Source organism: Parasteatoda tepidariorum, chromosome 7 (genome assembly GCF_982258835.1).
Source record: "Parasteatoda tepidariorum strain Cologne lab strain chromosome 7, Ptep-v5.0, whole genome shotgun sequence".
NCBI lineage: Eukaryota > Metazoa > Arthropoda > Arachnida > Araneae > Theridiidae > Parasteatoda > Parasteatoda tepidariorum.
Window position 1 is genome coordinate 5,932,683 of NC_141761.1, and position 21,306 is coordinate 5,953,988.

The 21,306-nt window shown below is 27.9% G+C and overlaps 1 long non-coding RNA gene across 3 annotated transcripts in view; it reads right to left on the reverse strand.

Annotated features, from left to right (window-relative positions):
• Positions 1-21,306, reverse strand: part of LOC147806781 (uncharacterized) — a 184,173-nt gene that overhangs the window by 17,257 nt on the left and 145,610 nt on the right. The window contains exons 1-3 of one of the 3 annotated variants that reach the window (XR_015435207.1): positions 16,326-16,553; positions 11,429-11,551; positions 6,302-6,348 (exon numbers count right to left, since the gene is read on the reverse strand). The exons of 1 other annotated variant lie outside the window; for it this stretch is intronic. This is a non-coding gene — a long non-coding RNA (uncharacterized LOC147806781). Of the gene's footprint in view, positions 1-6,301; positions 6,349-11,428; positions 11,552-16,325; positions 16,554-21,306 lie in introns of those variants that run through there. One more of the 3 variants, XR_015435206.1, reaches the window with a different exon arrangement.

Sequence of the window (21,306 nt, forward strand, 5' to 3'; positions counted from 1 at the left end):
TTTTCATCAACTACTTAAATGTTTTTATAAGTTGCAATTCATGCTGTGCTTTGCATAGTTTTCTATGTTATGCTTGTAATCTATCAGTACCCCCTATGGATGCCCCTTTTCGGGGGCGGGACAGGGCTCAGTAATAAATCTTCCATGTGATATTACACTTTGCGCATTTAAGAACAAAAATTTGTTTTATGAAGGAAAAAGTACTTTGTAATTGTATTTTATTCCTCTTTTATGAATTCCATTTGGAGGGCGCTCTTTTTACCTGTCATTCTACAATACGAGTTATATTTTTTATGCGTGACATTTTCTCGTTCAGTTTTCTAATCTTTTACTTTTGCCATGCAGCAATTTTAAGCATTTATTTTGCTTATATGCTCCTTATTTTCACTTGTAACTTTCACGCATTAGCTCAATTTAATCGTTACTTTTTAAGAGCTAACATACATTACGTCTTACTTTTTATTCCTTATTTTTCGCATTATGTTTTTTCGGATCGCATTATGATTTCTTATGTTTTGAATTACCCAATTTTTACATTACTTTCTAGACTTTTTAACGCTTTACTTTTCGGCTCTTTTAATTTTTTACCAGTTTTTTTAGTACGCATTCGTTTTTTTCTATTACTTATTCTATGCGCTATTATTTGGACCTGAACAATATATTTTATGCTTTCACTTAATTGATTTTCTTAATTATTTTTCTTTCTTTACTGCTACTTTAACGCGTTATTATACTTCTTGCTCTACTTTTCTTAAAACGTTACCATTCAGAATTCAATTTTCTCTTGTTATTACTTTTCTTATGCAGAAGTTTTAATTCTTTCCGTCAAACTTCCCTTATATTTTTAAAGCGTATTTTTCATTTATGGATTATTTTTCTGTGTATATTTTTCGCATTACTTTTATGCAAAGGCTTTCATTTTTAATAATAACTTCCTTTTATGCTTTACTTTGTCTACATTTAACTTTAGATTGTATAAGATTCTTTATGCGTTCGGTTTAAGCTTAATTATATATTACGCGATACTTTTCAAGTGCAATTTCTACTAGTATTCTTTTATGTCTCAGTTTTACGTATGCGTGTAACTCTTTCGATGCTTTATTTTATACATTTAAACATTTTACCTTTATAGTGTATTTTTAATTTTTCTTTATGCATTACTTATACATCTTCAATTTTTGTTTCAACATTATTTTCGTTTTTCTTATTAGTATATTTCTTTATAATTTACTTTTGTGGACTACATTTGTTTTAATGTTAATTTTACATTACTTTTCTTATGCATTACTCTTTGGTGTTTTACACGTGTTTATTTCTATTCAGCGTTATTTTTACGCGTTTTCTAAAAGCCATTATTATAACACATAATATTTTAGGCGTTACTTTTCGTAAAGCGTTACTTTTAAGAATTTACATTTCCAAGACATTTCTCTTGTTGTGCAGTACTTAGACGCGTTGATCTATTTCATTTTTTGCTTTACTTTTTAACTTAATTGTATTTCTAAATCTGATTGTTATTGTAATGAGGAGGGTTTTTCAAAATTTATTGATAATGATTATGGACATGTTATTACCGGAAATTTGGAAATTGTGGGTGATCAGGATCTAATTAGCATTTTAAGTAAGGGTTCAAAATTTAGAACCAGAGTTAAGATGAAAAAAGAAGATTTTATTTTATCCATTAAAAAAGATCTAGATTTTTTTATTGCAAAAATTTCCAGAAAATATCATTGGCCTGTTGAAGGTTTTTCTGAGTGGAAAGCTAAAATTATTGAAAGGGTTAAATTTAATTTATTTAATACCAGTTTTAGTTCATTTCCTAAAGGTACTTTTATTGATTATGATTTATCTAGAAAAATTAAAAATCTTAAGGATAAATTCATTGTTACTGTTGTAGATAAAGCTTCAAATAATTTCTGTATTATGTGTAAATATTTTTTTAAAAAATTGATTATTGGGGAATATAATGCAAATAATACCTATTTAAAGTTAAAAGAAGATAAAAAAGTTATTGAAAAAAGAATTATTGCATTTAGTAAAAAATTAAAATTTAAATTAAATAGGATTACATTTCCATATTTATTTCCAATAGTTAAATTTCATAAAAATCCGATTAAATTTAGGTTTATAGCATGTGGTACTAATAGTTATAATTCTGATATTAGTAAAAGGTTTTTTTGTTTTTTAAAAATTATTTTGCTTAAAATTAAAAAAGAGAAAAATATTATTATTGAAAGTAATGTTGAAGTTTTGGATTTTATAAAAAGTAATGATATTTCCAGCATTAACACTTTTGATTTTGAAAATTTGTATACCAGCATACCACATAAAAAAATTATTGAGATTTGTGAAGGTATTTATGACAAGTATTTATTTGATGAAAAAATTGATAGGTTTAACTGGTTAGATTTATGCAAGTTTAATCTTTTTGAGAATGTTCTTTTTAATGGTTTAGATTTTTATAAACAAATTATTGGAATTCCACAAGGTAATTCCTTTTCTGGGGCTTTTGCCAACATTTTTTTGCACTTTTTCGGGGCTAAATTTCTTGAACATGAAGTGCTTAATGCTTTCCGATACATTGATGATTTGATTTTGTTTAATTGTGACGATTATAATTTTATTTATACTATTTATCCTGGTGATTTGGTCCTGAAAAAAACTAATGAAAATTGCTTTAATATTGAATATTTAGATTTTAAAATTGATATTGTTAACAATTTTATTAAAATTGGTGTGTTTGATAAAAGAAAAGCCTTTAATTTTAATGTTATTTTTTTCTGCAACTTTAAAACTAATTTGTGTAGTAAAATATTCAAAAATCTTGTTTTTTCGCAATTAGTTAGGATCAAGAAAATTTGTAATAATGTTGAAAGTTTTCGGGAAGCTGTGGATAATTTTTTAAATAATTTGAGTAAAAATGATTTTCCTTTTAATTTTTGTAATGTTAATTTTTTAATTAAAAAAATGATTGATGGTTTTTAAGTTTTTATATATTTTTTCTTTTAACAGGGCGCAATTCTAGTCTTAACTGAGCAGCCCCAGTTAAGCATTCTATTAATTTATCTACGTATCTCCTTCTCCTGACCTTTTTCATTTCATTTTTAAACTTCTACTGCGCATTATTATAGGGGGCGTTGTTTTTCAGTTTTTAGTGTTTTCTTTTCCTCCACTTGCTTTTGAAGTTGATTCTTGACCTGTGACTGTGAGTTTTTAATTTTCTGATGATTTTTATTGATTTTCTTTTGTAATTTGTTTATTCTTTTGAATGTATCTTGTTTTTCCTGGACCTCTATACAAAACCATCGGGGTACTGAGGGAGATATTTTAAGCTTTTGCTTCTCCCTCAAATAGAAATGGTTTTGTTTTTGATGGCTACCGGGGCCGGTACCCCCTGAAGACGTCGGCTTCGGTGGTCATATTTTTATTTTATTTCATTTGTTTTGTATTACTTTTAAGAATTTACATTTCCAAGACATTTCTCTTGTTGTGCAGTACTTAGACGCGTTGATCTATTTCATTTTTTGCTTTACTTTTTAACGCATTACTTTTTTTATGCGTTTTTACAAATTTACTTTTACAGTTTACTAAACTTACTTTCTATTTTTATTCTCTACTTTTCTTTATGCTTTATTTTTCCGTGTTTTTATACTTATGCTTTAAATTCATCTTTTTTATGCATTACTTTATCGCATTTACTTTTCTTAAGCGAGATTTTTACTTTTATGGGTAATAGATACTTTTACGCATTAAACAATTCTAAATCACGCGTTATTTTTTTATGCCTTTACTTAATTGGGCATTTCTTTGACGCTTTCCATTTTAAACGTTGCATTGACGTTTTATTTTCAATTCATTTGTTTTAATTTACATACATTTTTTTTAATATGGGCTACCTTTGAGCATTTAAACTTTTTTGCCTAACATTTACCCGTTAAATTTATTTCAGGTGTTATGTTTTATGCAATACTTTTCCTTATGCGTTTCATTTATTAGACATAATCGTATGCTTTAATTAACACATTTTTTATGGTATTTTGTTTCACACTTTTCATTTTTTATACTTTTGTTAATGGATTATGTTTTACACTATACTTTATATTTCCCTCCTTACTTTATTTTTATGCTCTATAATTTTCTTTTAATTTGCCGAGCTTCACTTTATTCTACAGTTTACTTTACTTTATGCTTTACTTTTTACTCTGCGTTATTCTTATATTACTCGATTTATATTACGTTTTAAATTTTGTTTACGCTTTGAATTACATGCTTTTTATTTTCCGCTTTTCTTTTCTTTCTACTTTACATGCAATTTACTTTTTCTTTCCACTAAACATAAGCTATATTTTTATTTTATATTTTGCGCTTTAGTTTTCTTTATGCTTCACACTTCAAATGACATTAAAATTTACTATTTTACACAAATATAATTTAGGCTTTATTTTAAACTTTACTTTAATCTTAAATTTATTAATTTTTATGCGCATCACTAATAGCTTAACCTGCTATTTTACTGCATAATTTAAATTTTTTTTTAGGCATTAATTATCTCACTTTTTATCTTATTTCACGCATATTTGACTTCACTCTAGATATTCACGCTTTACTATAACTTTACACATTATTTTATATTATAATCTTTGTATTTTTATATTTTACCCTTTACTTTTCATTTTCCGCTTTATTTTAATTTTATACTTTTTGCTTTACATTTTTGTACGTTTCACATTTTATCTTACGCAGCAATTAAATTATCATAAGTTTTACTTTAACTACTTACTTTTTGCTTTATTTTCTTTACTTTATGTTTTATACTTTACTTGCCACTTTATATTTTACGCATTTCTTTAAAGCTTAGTTCACGAATTTACTTCACATTAAAAATTGTTCTCTAATGTGTTTCACTTTATACCTTCAACTTTATATGCATATTACTTTATATTTTGCGCCTTTTTTACGCTTTCACTTCATATTTAACTATACTCTTTAGCTTCTTAGTTTACATTTCTTACGTTACGTTTTATTTTAGGTGCTTTTTGTTTAATTAACATTTTGCCCTTTAGTTTATACTTAATATTCTACTTTACTTCAAACATTAATTTATGCTCAGTTTACTTGACGATTTCACTTTATAGTTTACTGATATATTTATATATTTTTTTACTACACACTTTTCTTTTTTACTACATTTTACATTTGATTATACTTTCGACTTTACTTAATACTTTTTTATATTTTGCATTTTACCACTTTTCACTTCGTATTTTATGCTTTACATTTCTTTTTTACTTCTCTAATTTCTTATTTTACGTTTTACTTGATATGTTACGCTTTAAATTATTCTATTAAATACTTTGCTTTATATTTCATATTTTACTTTTTACTATACAATGCTTTTGGCTTTATATATTAACCTTTACTTTATACTTAACAATACGTTTGGTGATATACTGCGTAATTTATATTTTACTTCATATTTCACTTTATACTTCACGTTTCACTTTACCTTACACAATAATTAACGTTTTAGTTCACACAATATTTTATATTTTTTCTTTAAACTTGTCTTCATATGAAACGCTTTTCTTTCCGTTATAATATATTTTTTATTTTAATGATAATTTTCAGCTATATTTAGATTGTTTTTTTTCCTTACACTTTTACACACAATTTTACTTTGTGTTTCAAGCTTTGCTTTAGATTTGATGCTATAGTTTACTTTACTTCATTTTTAAATTTACTTAATATCTTACTCTTTACGTAACACTTTATATTTATGCTTTACGCTTATATGCTTATGCTTATCCTTTGCGCTTTTACTTTAACTGATACTTAAGTTTGAGCAACTCTTATTCTCTAATATAATTTCTACTTTTTATCTTACGTTTTTTACAAACTTCCTACTTTACTAAATATTTAACTTTTTACTTTATATATTTTGCGCTTTACACTACATAATTTTTTTAAGTTTTCGCTTTGCTTAGCATTATATTTACTGCATTACTAAATAAAATTTTAATTTTAGCTTTATTTTATGCTTAACTCCGAAATAAAAATCTTTCAAAAAAGAACCTTTGACCGAAATAAAAACCTTTCAAGAAAGAGGTTTTAACGTAATTAGAGTAATAATAATCTGAGCGAAAACGATTGTTTATTGTTTGAGTTTGTGACAAACATAATGTTTCGGCTAATTTCTGAATGCATTTTGATTTAAGTATAGTAAGTGATTAATATTAATTAGTTACTATTCATATAGTGAACATGAAGATTATTAAATCCTTTGAGTGTTTATATGACTTACCTTTAAAAAACTATGATGTCTCTTAGATTGTCTAAAGATTTCGAAAGCTGAAAAAAAAACACATATTGATTAAAATTGCATTAATATATTTGAAATACTATAATACAGGCCTTTCGAATATTACTTAAGAATATTAACGGGGATGAAGTCGCATAATAATTTCAAGTGGTTTTTTTTAGGGGAAAAAAAATAATAATTTGTAAAAATTACACTTGAATAATTTGTAAAAATTAAACTTTTTTAAAGAAAAAGAAGAAAAAAAAATTATAATTTGGAAGAATTACACTTGAAACAATTTCAAACTATCAATGAAATTTCGGAGAGCGAAACAATTTGGACAAAAATTGTTTTTATGTGCATCAGAGTTCAAGAATTTTAGGCACTTCAGAAAAACTGCAAAGATTTCTTAACAATATTCTTCTCAAAATTTCATAAAATGTATTGAAATATCTATAATACTATTCTTTTGAAGAGTTACATTATTTATTAAAATGAAATTCTAAAATTAGATTACTTCAGGAAATGTGAAAATTAACGCAAGTTTGCGTCGTTACTTTCTTACGTTAACAGAGGATGTGATTCGCTTATTGCACGATCACATAATTAATATTTTAAGCTGTTCAGTATTTTTCGGAACCACGTTACCTTGAAAAATAAATCAGAAGTTCCACGTTCTAACTACCTTATTTAAAAAAATATTAAACTAAAATTTATTGCTCACTTTCTCAACATAAAAAAACAGCGAAAAAAAAAACACATCTATATTTGTAAACTTTTTTGGAATATACACAGTCCAGTCACATTAATGTGACCACCACCTACTTTCGACGTCAACGTGAAATAACCAATCACAGAGTGCAGGTGGTAGCACAGTACAGTGTAGTGTATATATTGGATGTCCTAGGGCATCGAAAAGCATTTCAGTCGTGGGCACAATGCAGAAATGTAGCGATTTATCCGACGTCCAAAAGGGCATGATTATTTGCTTTCGGGCCAAGGGTGGAAGCATTTCGGAAACGACTGATTTTGTGAACTGTTCGCGTGCCGCCGTGGTAAAAGTATACCGTGCATGGCAAAATGGCACTATACAAAACAAGCGGCGTGGCACATGTAGCGCACCGCGGGCCAAAGATGGCAGAGGTGAACGAAGGCTACGGAAATGCGTTCAGACGAATAGACGTGCAACTGTTGAGCAATTGACCGTCCAGATGAACCAAGGGGCTACCAAGAGTGAATCCTCAACAACTGTTCAGCGAACATTGCTGCGCATGGGCCTCCGCAGCAGACGCCTGGTTAATGCACCTATGCTGACTGCTGTTCATCGGTGACGAAGACTGAAATTTGCACGCCAGTACCGCAACTAGACGTCCACAGAGTGGCAACAGGTGGTTTTTTCCGATGAATCACATTTTATGCTCCATGGGACAGATGGACGTTGGCGTATACGGCGTAAAACGTCTGAAAGCAAGCACTCTGCAACAATTGCCGGAAAGCTGCAGGCTGGAAGAGGGAACGTTATTGTTTGGGGAATGTTTTCCTGGCATTCACTGGGTGCACTCATCATTGTGGAAGGCACAACGGATCAGTACAAGTACGTATCTGTCCTTACGGACCATGTCCACCCCTACATGCAAATGATTTTTCCTCAGAATGATGGCATCTACCACCTGGACAATGCGAGGTGTCATACAGCTCGCAGTGCATATGCGTGGTTCGAAGAGCACCAGGAGGAACTTACCGTACTCCCCTGGCCAGCAAACTCACCGGATTTAAACCCAATCGAGAATCTGTGGGGCCACCTCGATCGGGTTGTTCGGGCCATGGATCCTCAACCGCGTAATCTAGCGGAGCTGGCCACGGCACTGGAGTCGGCATGCCTCAACATCCCAGTGAACACTTTCAGAAACCTAATTGACTCTCTTTCTGCACGTTTCGTAGCGGTCCGCTTTGCCAAAGGTGGTTATTCTGGCTTTTGACAGGTGGTCACATTAATGTGACTGGACTGTGTAGTAGGGTAAACTAACCAGTGAAGGAACACTTAAGCTTAGCTTGCCTTTAAAAAAATCATAAAAATTTCAAAATTTGTAATTTTAGCTAAATGACGGTGTTGACATATTTGATATTAAATGCAAATTATGTAAAACTTACATAATATTGTTTTAAGCTTTTGGTGGCTCAAATAATAAGTAGTAAGATAACCAAGTGAAGGAACAGTTCTTACCAGTGAATAAACACTAAATTATCCAGTCATTGAACAATTAATTTTGAGAATGCTTGATGCTCGTTAGGAATCCATAGGCCACACCAATGTCAAAAAACAAGATTTTTCTTGGAATTACAACATATAACCACAGTTAACGTGGAAAATTTAGCTTTTTTTTTCAGTCATGGAATGAAAAGTAAAATATGGTTGAATACAGAATTTTAAGAAAATTGCATCCTTTTTTTTTCTTCTCACAGTTCAATAGTCCGTTCTTAATCATGAATGTTTATCATTGTGTAATCCGATGATGTTTTTATTATTATTATAGTCAGATAACTTTATTGTTTACAATTTCCCTCCATATATTTTGATTTTTTTTTTTTTTAATTTCATAATTATTTTTTTTCTCTTCGTCATACTTTCTGCTTTAACTTTTTTTCCAGCTTTTTCAGTCTCTTTAAATTTTCGTTCCTTTTCTGAAGTTAATGAAAAAAAGTAATTTATTTCTTTTTCTTTTGATTTGACCGTACTCTTTTTTCCAAATTATTGGCCAATGCAAATGTATCTTCGAAATTTCTTTTTATTTTCCAGTACCATTTCTAGAATTCCTCACTGGATAATAAATAAGAAAAAGGAGTTTCGAAGTTTGAGTATAATCCATCTCTCATTGACTTATATCTAGTGGGTCTTCAGCTGTACTTACCATTTACTTACGGAACCAATTGCTTGTGCAACTAACAATGCCTCAAGAGGACTTATCTCAAAATCACTTTTCAAGATACTTACATTATCAATGTTAGTTGTATCAGCTTCAGTGCCAAAATTTGACTTAACCAAATGCTCCTTTTGAAATAAATTCTTCCATATTGAGAAAAGCACTGGCTATTGGATATTTAGGAGATCAAACTCTTCTGTCAATGTTCCTTTAAAATTTTGCAACGTAGCAAGAGAGATTTCCTTCCCAAGCTTCTGAAGAAATAGTGCATCGTTACTCTCGAAGTATGTGTTTTGTTGATAAGCTGTTTTGCTAATTAACTCTTTGCTTCTGTCTTGCACGCCTTTGTTGAAGTCAACGTTTTCTACATCGAATAGAAAAATACCACATTTCATAAAAGCATTTTAATTTCATCAGTTGATGCCTCAAAAGCTTATTTAAAAATGGATGTAAAATTCTCTCGATATATTGTTTCACAATTCTTTTGTTTTCAAGATCTAACGGGCGATTTCCCTGACTTAGGTAGAAAGCTAAACCAAAGAGTTTGTTTTGATGAACAAAACTTGCTCAGTTTCAAATTGATATGAGATTTATACCTATTCAGAAGGAGCGAAATAGGGAATTTGATAGCATTTTCAATTAGCCAAGGGTAGAAGCATTTGTAATATATTTGTAAAATGTTGCTGCGGTCATTGTTTCATTTCATGAATCGCTTTTTCCAATGCAATATATAGCAGGAACTGATTCTGTATTACCTCAAAGAATTCTTCAGTAAGGAAAAACTACCAATGGAGGTACTTCTTTCTTTTTCTTGCCTAAGAGCAATAGATTATAAATCCTTATAATTTTTTGGGCCAAAGATTTTTCCCGTTTAAGGGCAGTATTCAGCTCCCGTTTCGTTCGCATTGTAAATGCAATCACTTCCTAAAAGGATGCCAGGGCTACTTCCCTCCTGAAGATTCATTTAAAGTTCTTCAAACCAGTCTTTCGAATATAATTCTCTATAAGGGAAATTTTGCCTTTCGAAATAATCTTCACAATGCACTGAGTTATATGTGGATGTCGTCTTAAAAAAAAAACTTCACCCATTTTTCACCTGGATGATTGTCTTTAAATGTATTCTTCCTACCAGTTTCCGTCATGGCGTTAAAAACCGCAATAGGATATTAATTTAGATAATTATTGGCATAAAAGCCGGCAAAGAAATTTTCTATTCAAGCTTTTATTATTATATTTAGTTATTTATCGATCAGTAAAAACAGTTTTTAAAAGTGTCTAACGTGTGATGTAACCACATACTACAGTTATAAAGATATTAAATAAATAATTTATTATTATAATTCTTTAAATAAATTTAGCAATTAAATTAACATTTCGAAATGAAATTGTTATAGGAATTATTTATATAACATTTAACTGAATTTTAGGTGTCCTCCATATCTCAGAACTACTAATTATCCATGTAAAATCATATTTCACACATACTGTTCATTCACTGGTTAAAAGTTGTTTCTTGTATTTTTAACATAATTTTGATGTATAATATGACTCAAGGTAGAAGAAAACTAAAAATTTTCTTTTATTTTCATTAACTTAATCTTTATTTTCATTAAAAATCTCAGTAAAGGAACATTTCTTCAATAATTGGTTTTTCATCGTTTGGTAATCCAGTTAATGAACTTCCCCTTATTTCAGTATTTGCTTATGCTATGATGCTTAAAATAAATATAACGTAACTTCAATAACCATATTTTGAATTCTCTTTTTCACAATGACAAAAAAAGCCTTATTGTATGTAATTAATTGTACTTTAAACGGATAAATATAAACACTGACCTTATAATTTTGTCAAAGACACAAGGCGTTGAACAGATACTAACAAATTCAAAACTTTTTCCGCAGAAGACAATATGATCAGGTTACCTAATGCATTGTTAGATGACTTACTATTGTTAGGTAGTAAGCTACTGTTGACAATCAATCTAAATTAAAATGTTTAAAATCTTATTTTTAAAAAGTATCTATGCAATGTTCCTTCACTGGTTGGTTTACCCCATTTATCTTTGAAAACCATCAAGATTTTTTTCTACTTTAGAAAATTTTTTCTTCTTTTGAAGGGCTAACTTTTGAACACTTTTTGTAAAAAATTAATTGTATATATATCTGCAGTTATCAAAAAGCGGGCAGAAACATAATATACTTTACTTACAGCAAAATCTTCAAATCTCCGAAATTGTTTCACAGAACGGCATCCAAATAAATCCGGCAGTTCTACATTCAATTGAATCATCCAAACGGGCCCTTATCTATCCTAGTACTGTGTAAAATAAAGCTAAAAACAAAAAAGAGCATAGATTGTTAAATATGATTCATTTCTTAAGAGATTGAAAGCAAACTTAGAAAAATTAAATGTTTTAAAATAAAAAAAAATGTAAGAAGCATGCAAAAACAAACGATAGGAAAAAAATGAAAACTCTATAGTATAAACGGTTAAACTTAATTAAACACTGTAAAACAAGCTCAATGGACAAAAAAAATCATTAAAAAGATCTTATATTTTAAGCGCTATTTTTTTTTCTCGCGTTTTATTTACGTGTAATATATTTTAGTAATTTACGTGTTATAAGTATTATTTTATAAGTAGTTTTACAAGCGAACTATAGTTTTATAGTTAACTATACGTATAGTTTCACGAATTACTATTCTCTATGTTATGTTTTTATGCGTTACTTTTACTTTTGATCTACTTCCCTGAATACTTTATACTTTCCTTTACTTTATATTTTACACGCGAATTTTCATATGCGTTACTTTTTTGCGCATTAATTTACACGCTTTCTGTATACATTTTACTTTGCTATAAGAGTTTCTTTTGCGCATTTGTTTCTATCGTTCCTAATGTGCTGTTGCTTTTACTTATTAACTGCCTTATAATTAATGCGATACTTTTCTTTATGCGTTCAATTGCGCAAATTATGTGATACTTTTGGTTATCCCTTAATTTTATGCTTTTACTTTTATTTTAATTTCTCACGTTTGTCTACTTCATTACTTACTCCAAACTTTTTTTTCAACTCATTTTCTTTTTTGTAAATTTTTTCTTGCTGTGAATTTTCCTTCGTACGTTACTTTTGCGCTTTACTTAACTTACTTTTTAACTTTACTATATATTTTACTTTTTTTATGTGTTAATTTTACCTGCAATTGTTATATTTTAAATGTTATTTTTCTTTCTGCTTTAATTAACATTGTTTTTACTGTAATTTATATTTCACACTTTACTATTTTTATGTTTTAGTTAATGAATTATGTTTTGTACTTTTCGTTACTCTTTAGGCCTTAATTTAGTTCATACTGCAGGGTTAGCTTTATTTTAAGCTATATATATTAATATATATCTTTTTACAACCTATTTTTTTATTTAACTTCACTTTTAACTATAGTTTATTTTTTACTTTACCTTACTTTTCAATGTATATTACGCTTTAAATTTGCTTTACGCTTAACATTGCAAACCTTTTATTTTACCCTTTGCTTTACACGCTTTTTTTAAAACTTTTCTATCCACTAAACATTATAAGCTATATTTTATTTTACGTTTTCCTTAATTTTATTTTACCTTTTACGTTTTCCTTCACTTAATAGTATATTTAATTTATGCTTTTTAGGTACTTTTAACTAATTTATACTTTACTTTAGTCTTAACTTTACTCATTAGTTTATACTTCTTTTACTTTATACTTCATGATTTTTTTACGCTTTAATTAATACACATTTTATCTTATTTTACCCCCATTACACTCATTTTTCTTTTCTTGAAACACTTTTAATTTTCTTTTTTATACTTTAAATTATATTTTACGCTTTACTTAATAATTTATTTTACTCATTTCTGTATATTTTACTCTCAAAGCTTTTATATTTTACTTTATATATGTTCATGTTTAATTCTTTACTCAACTTTTCATACTTTATACTCTACATTATTTTTTACGCTTTACTTTGTTGTATTTTTCATATTACGGAGCATATTATTTTTCACGTTTTATTTAACATTCTAATTTATTACATTCTTCGCTTTACATTACACTCTTTTTAATTTAAACTTTTATCTTATACATTATTTTATACTTTACTAGATATTTTAATCTTTATTTTATACTCTATGGAAAATTTTTAAACTTTCACTAGATACTTTAGGCTTTAAGTTATACTTTGTGTTTTTTTTATGCTATACAATTTACTTTCTTACTCTTCACTTTATAATTAAGACTGTGCTTCAATTTATGTTATACTTTTTTTTATATAATTTACGCTTTACTTTACATTTTAAATATTAGTTTTATTTAATACTTTACGTTACATTTTATGCTTTACGCTTTATTTCACATTTACCTTAGCAGTTTATTCTTCGTGTATTACTTTATCTTCCAATTTACTTTTTATTTTATTTAATATTTTACTTTAGATTTTATGCGTTACTTTACGCTTTGTTACATCTTTACTTTATACTTTAATTTACACTATAAAATACTTTCTACTATAATATACTTTACCTATTAATTTTACAGTTATTTCAACTTACACTTTTCATTTATTGTATAATTGATTATACTTGAAGATTTAGTTTTTAGTTTACACGCTTTTTACTTTACGCTTAATTTTTCATTTTATGATTTAATTTATGATTCACATACCACTTTTGCCTCACACTTAACTTTATTTTTATTTCACTCAATACTTTTACTTTATATTCTATTTTATATTATGCTTTACTTTCAATTGTATTTTATTTTACTGCATTCTCTTCACAAATTCTTTTAAATATATTTTGCATTTTATTATATACTTGTATTATTATATACTTGTATTATTATATACTTGTATTATTATATAGTTTACACATTATTATATACTTTACGCTTTATTTTATGATTTGCATAATATATTCCTTTATAATACTTATACACGTTTACTTTTATCATGTGTTATTTTTAATTTCGTGTTGCTTTTCTTTATATTTTAATTTATACATATATTTTATATATATTTTATTTTATATTACATCCTCTACTTTTCTTTGCGTTATTTTAACCTGATTATTTTTCTTTTGCATTACTTTTCCTTTTTTCGTTCTGTGTTTTATGCGTTACTATATTTAACGCGTTACGTTTATCGGCTAATTTTGCTTTTCCTAACCGTTATTTTTACTTTTAAGCATTATATTTTAATTCGCGCCTAATTCTTTTTTCATGCGTTACGTTTTACTTTCTTTTATGCTTAAAATAAACGCTTCATATTTTACACTTTACTGTTTGTTTACGTTATTTTTACACCTTCACTTTACTTATGCGTTTTTTTTACACATATAACTCTCCTTTTCAGCATTTTAACTTCACGAAATATTCTATGTTACGTGTTACTTTTCTCAAGCGTTATGTTTGCGCGACATACGAGCTCTTTTTACACGTTATTGTATATTATACTTTACATTTTCTCGTCTCCTTTTTTCTCACTACATATACGCATTTACCTTTATTATACGAGCTCTTGTTACACGTTATTGCAAATTATACGTTGCATTTTCTCGTCTCTTTTTTTTCACTACTTATACGCTTTTACCTTTATTATGCGGTAATTTTACACATTTTTTTTATGCTTTACTTATTTTTTTTCTTGATATTTTTAAACGTTATATTTTATTGGTTAATTCCATTTATGCAATAGTTTTCTTTTGTTATTTTTTAAAATTCCTTTTTATGTGTTACTTTTCTTGTTCATTAGTTATGATTCTTTCCGTCAAACTTTCCTATATTTTTTTTTGTGCATTGCATTTCAATGTACATTTTTACGAGTTATATTTAGGCGATAACTTCTTTGTATCATTTTCAAGCATTACTTTTTTTTAAGCTTCAGTATACCCACATATTACTTTATACCCTACTTTTCTTTGTGCGTTACTTTTGCATCAATTTTACGCTTTAATTTTTGCTCGCGTTACACTTACTCGTTGTTATATTTCTGGCGCAACTTTTATTTTTGGTATAAATTTGCCAGTTTTATTTCTTATGCCTTTTATTTATGCATTTACTTTGCTATACGTAACGTTTCTTTCATTTTTTTCATGTGTTACGTTTTAATTAATATTTTATATAATATTTTAACACGTTTACTTCTAGCATACCTTATTTTTTCCGCTTTAATTTGCACACACACATATTATTTGATATTTTATTCTCTACTTTTCTTTATAGGTTACTTTAACTCACTCTTTTGTTATGTGTTTTATGAGTTACTCTGTTTTACGCGTTACTATCTTTACACGTTATTTATCGAGCATCACCCGAGAGCCATGATCAACCTATAGAATTTCACTTTTGTCAGCAGCATGTCTTTAGTTTTTTGAACATCATCCGAGAGCCATAATCAACCTATAGATATTCACTTTTGTCAGCAGCATGTCTTTAGTTTTTTGAGCATCACCCGAGAGCCATGATCCAGATGGGCAGTGTAGCGGTTATTTTCCCCAATAGAACATAATTTTTTTATGCTATGTTTTGTTCGAAATAATAAAGCGATTTCGCTATTGTATATTTGGCAGCCTACAGTGATAGATCTTGCCGCTTCACCATCAAATCAGTACGCTGAGGTTGAACCTGATCCTTGTTTATTGAACACCTATATGCCACCACCTGTGAACTATGTTGACTCTGACTGCATTACAAAAAAAAAAAAAAAAAAAAAAAAAAAAAAGAACAGAATAAAGTTACTTTTCATTTCTCGAAAAAAAAGTGACTGCTTACTTAGTAAATCTTTACAGGTATTTGTGATTTCTAATTATCCTTCATCTCGTCTGCACCAGGTATGTTAATATTCATCCTTTTTTTTAGATTTTTGTTTTTACTGGGTGTGTTGTAGCATAATGCTTTGTACAAACCGTACGTTTAATCGGCCATATTACTTGCAAAAGCTATTACGATCTAAATTAGTATATATATATATATATATATATATATATATATATATATATATATATATATATATATATATATATATATATATATATATATATATATATATAAAAGAAACAAATATGCTTTACTTACAGCAGAGGTCTTCAATTCTCCGGAATTGTTCGCATCCATATAAGTCCGGCAACTCTGCATTCAATTCATCCAAACGGGTCCTAATCTATCGTAGTACTACTATGCAAAGTAATCCTAAAAATCTAAAACATGTTACATTAAAAAAATAACATAGCTTGTTAAATATCATTAATTTGGCAAGAGATCGAAAGCAGACTTGAAATAATTAAATGGTTTAAAATTAAAATAAAGTCTAAGAAGGATGCACAAAAACAAATGATAGGAAGAAAATGAAAAGAAAAACACCATAGTAAAAACGGGGACAATAAATTAAACATTGCAAGACAAGCTCAATGAAAATATTAAAAAAACCACCAATAACAAAGGGAAAAAAATGAAAAGACAAAAAAAAAAGAAAAAGACGACACGATCAAATGAAAAAACGAAAAAAGTAAGGGGTCAAAGGCTAATGAGAAGACGAAAAACAAAGCAGATTGAGCAAACAGATAAAAAAACGGAAAACCTTAAAAAAAAAATTAAAAACAAACAATGAAAAAACGGAAAATAAACAAAAGCAAAAAGCGAAAAATAAAACTAATATAATTTTAAGACAATCACTAGGAAAAAAAAGCACCCAGAACGTACGGATAAAAAAGGTAAAAAGAGGAAAAACAAAGCACCCTGAGCATATTAAGGTAAAACAATAGAGAAACGGAAAACAAATACCATGAAAAGATAAAACAAGGCATCATAAACTAACCGAAAACTAACATAACGAAAAAATGGAAAACAAAGCATCTTGAACGGACGAAAATAAAGCACCATGAATAACGAGAAAACAAACACAATGAAAAGGCAATATACAAAACACTTAATACAAAAAAAAAGACAAGATCAATGAAACCATGAAAAAAAGCACCTCCAAGAACAAGTGAAAAAACAAAATAATAAAAAAATCGAAAACAAAATAAACTCAATGAAAAAGAGAAAAAGAAAACACCATATACAAACGGAAAACAAAATGAAGAAAGATACAAAGATAAAACGAGATAAAACATAATGGAAAATAAAGGAAGAAAACACTGTGAACAAAAGGGGAAAAATACATGAATATATATATATATATATAAACTATGCTTAATGAACATATGAAACGAAACGTAATGAAAATGTTGCAAATAGGGAAGAGACTAAAAACAAAGCACCCAAAACAAACGAGAGAAAAAAAAAATTTCTGAAACAAACAGAAAACATACGTAATGAAAAAACTGAAAACAAAACACCATGAACATAAATAAAACAAAGGAATATAACAGAACATAAAGAAGAAAGGGAAAACAAACAATGAAAAAACGGAGAACAAACATAATGAAAAAACGGAAAACAAGCATACTGAACAATGGAAATTAAACTTAATAAAACAACGGAAAAGAAACACAGTGAAACCGCGAAAAACAATACACTGCAAGCAAACGGAAGAAGAATACTATAAAAAAGAAGAGAAATTAAGTGTTCCAAGAATTGACTGAAACATAATAAAATTACGGAAAGCAAAGTACCGCCAACAAACGGAATAATAGAAGGAAAAAAGGGAAACAAACATAAAGAAAACAAAATACAATAATTGAATGGAAAACAAAACACTATGAAAAGGTGAAAAATGAAACATTCATAAGAAACATAAAAGAATAATAAAAGACAAAAAACAACACACCGATAATAAAAGGAACATAATGAAAAAACGAAAAAGAAGCAGAATGAAATAGCGAAAATTAATCATAAAGTTATAAAAAAAAAGAAGAAACGGAAAAAACAATGCGAAAAGGAAAATAAACACTTTGATAATACGAAATACAGACCACCACCAATCAAACAGAAAACATGCACTTGAAAGAAAAAAAAGAAAAAAAACGGAAAACAAAGCACAAACGTACGAAATAACCAACACCATGAACAAAAGGTAATCAAATACAATGCAAAGGAGGAAAACAGAGTACGGAAATAACATACGGCAACTGAATGAAACAAAACGGAAAAAATGGAAAAAACACAAAGTAAAAGAAATTTAAGAAAACTATTGACACAATCTTGAAAAATACAAAAAGAAGAAAAAACTTTGAAAAAGATACAATGGACACATCGGAAATGATACAACGAAAATAAAAATTGAAAGAAACAAAACGGGAAAAAATGGAAAAAGTACAAAGGAAAGGAATTGAAGAAAACAATTGAAACAATCTAGAAAAATACAAAACAAAATTGAAAAGATACAATGGACCCACGGTAAATGAGACAAGAAAATAAAAATTGGACGAAACAAAACGGGAAAAAAATGGAAAAAAGTACAAAGGAAAGGGATTGAAGAAAACAATTAAAACAATCTAGAAAAATACAAAAAAAATTGAAAAGAAAAAATGGACACATGGGAAATGACACCACGAAAAAAAAAATTCGAGGAAACAAAACGGGAAAAAAATGGAAAAAGCGCAAAGGAAAGAAATTGAAGAAAACAATTGAAACAATCTGGAAAAATATGAAAAGAAAAAACTTTGAAAAAGATACAATGGACACATGGGAATTGACACAACAAAAAAGAAATTGGATGAAAAAAACGGGAAAAAAATGGAAAAAGCACAAAGGAACGAAATTGAAGAAAACAATTGAAACAATCTGGAAAAATACAAAAAGAAAAAAAACTTTGAAAAAGAATAAATGGACACATGGGAAATGATACAACGAAAATAAAAATTGGACGAAACAAAACGGGAAAAAATGGGAAAAGTACAAAGGAAAGGAATATAAGAAAACAATTAAAACAATCTAGTAAAATACTAAGAAAAATTGAAAAGATACAATGGACACATAGGAAGTGACACCATAAAAATAAAAATTAGATGAAACAAAACGGGAAAAAATGGAAAAAGCGCAAAGGAAGGAAATTGAAGAAAACAATTGAAACAATCTAGAAAAAAACAAAACAAAATTTAAAAGATACAATGGACACACGATAAAAATGAGACAAGAAAATAAAAATTTGATGAAACAAAATGGGAAAAAAATGGAAAAAGCACAAAGGAACGAAATTGAAGAAAACAATTGAAACAATCTGGAAAAATACAAAAAGAAAAAAAACTTTGAAAAAGAATAAATGGACACATGGGAAATTATACAACGAAAATAAAAATTGGACGAAACAAAACGGGAAAAAATGGGAAAAGTACAAAGGAAAGGAATTGAAGAAAACAATTGAAACAATCTAGAAAAATACAAAAAAATTTGAAAAGATACAATGGACACATGGGAAAAGACACCACGAAAAAAAAATTAGATGAAACAAAACTGGAAAAAAATTGAAAAAATGTAAAGGAAAGGAATTGAAGAAAACAATTGAAACAAACTAGAAGAATACAAAATAAATTGAATAGATACAATGGACCCACGGTAAATGAGACAAGAAAATAAAAATTGGATGAAACAAAAAGGGAAAAAATGGAAAAAGCACAAAGGAAAGAAATTAAATAAAACAATTGAGACAATCTGGAAAAGTACAAAAAGAAAAAAAACTTTGGAAAACAATAAATGGACACATAGGAAATGACACAAGAAAAATAAAAATTGGATGATACGGAACGGGAAAAAATGGAAAAAGAGCAAAGGAAAGAAATTGAAGAAAACAATTGAAACAATCTGGAAAAATATAAAAAGGAAAACTTTAAAAAAGATACAATGGACACATGGGAAATGACACAACGAAAAAAAATTGGATGAAAAAAAACGGGAAAGAAATGGAAAAAGCACAAAAGAAAGAAAGAAATTGAAGAAAACAATTGAAACAATCTAGAAAAACACAATAAGTAAAAAAAACTTTAAAAAAGACACAATGGACACATAGGAAATGACACAACGAAAATAAATATTGGAGGAAATAAAACGGGAAAAAATGGAAAAATTACAAAGGAAAGGAATTGAAGAAAACAATTGAAAAAATCTAGAAAAATACAAAACGAAATTGAAAAGATACAATGGACACACGGTAAATGACACCACAAAAATAAAAATTAGATGAGACAAAACGGGAAAAAAATTGAAAAAGTGCAAAGGAAGGAAATTGAAGAAAACAATTGAAACAATCTAGAAAAATACAAAAGGAAAAAAAAGTTTGAAAGAGATACAATGGACGCATCGGAAATGACACAACGAAAATAAAAATTGGATGAAACAAAACTGGAAAAAAATTGAAAAACGGAAAGGAAAGAATTTGAAGGAAAGAAATTGAAGAAAACAATTGAAACAATCTGGAAAAATAGAAAAAAAAATTGAAAAGGAATAAATGGACACATGGGAATTGACAGAATGAAAAAGAAATTGGATGAAAAAAACGGGAAAACATGGAAAAAGCACAAAGGAAAGAAATTGAAAAAAACAATTGAAACAAACTAGAAAAATACAAAACAAAATTGAAAAGATACAATGGACCCACGGTAAATGAGAAAAGAAAATAAGAATTGGATGAAACAAAATGGGGAAAACATGGAAAAAGCACAAAGGAAAGAAATTGAAGAAAACAATTGAAACAATCTGGAAAAATACAAAAAGAAAAAAAACTTTGAAAAAGAATAAATGGAAACATGGGAAATGACACAACGAAAAAAAAAAATTGGACGAAACAAAACGGGAAAAAAATGGAAAAAGTACAAAAAAAGGAATTGAAGAGAACAATTGAAACAATCCAGAAAAATACAAAAAAAAATTAAGAAGATACAATGGACACATGGGAAATGACACCACGAAAAAAAAAATTAAATGAAACAAAAATGGAAAAAAATTAAAAAAATGCAAAGGAAAGAAATTGAAGAAAACAATTGAAACAATCTGGAAAAATACAAAAAAAATTTAAAAGATACAATGGACACATGGTAAATGACACAACGAAAATAGAAATTGGAAGAAACAAAACGGGAAAAAAATGGAAAAATCACAAAGGAAAGGAATTGAAGAAAAC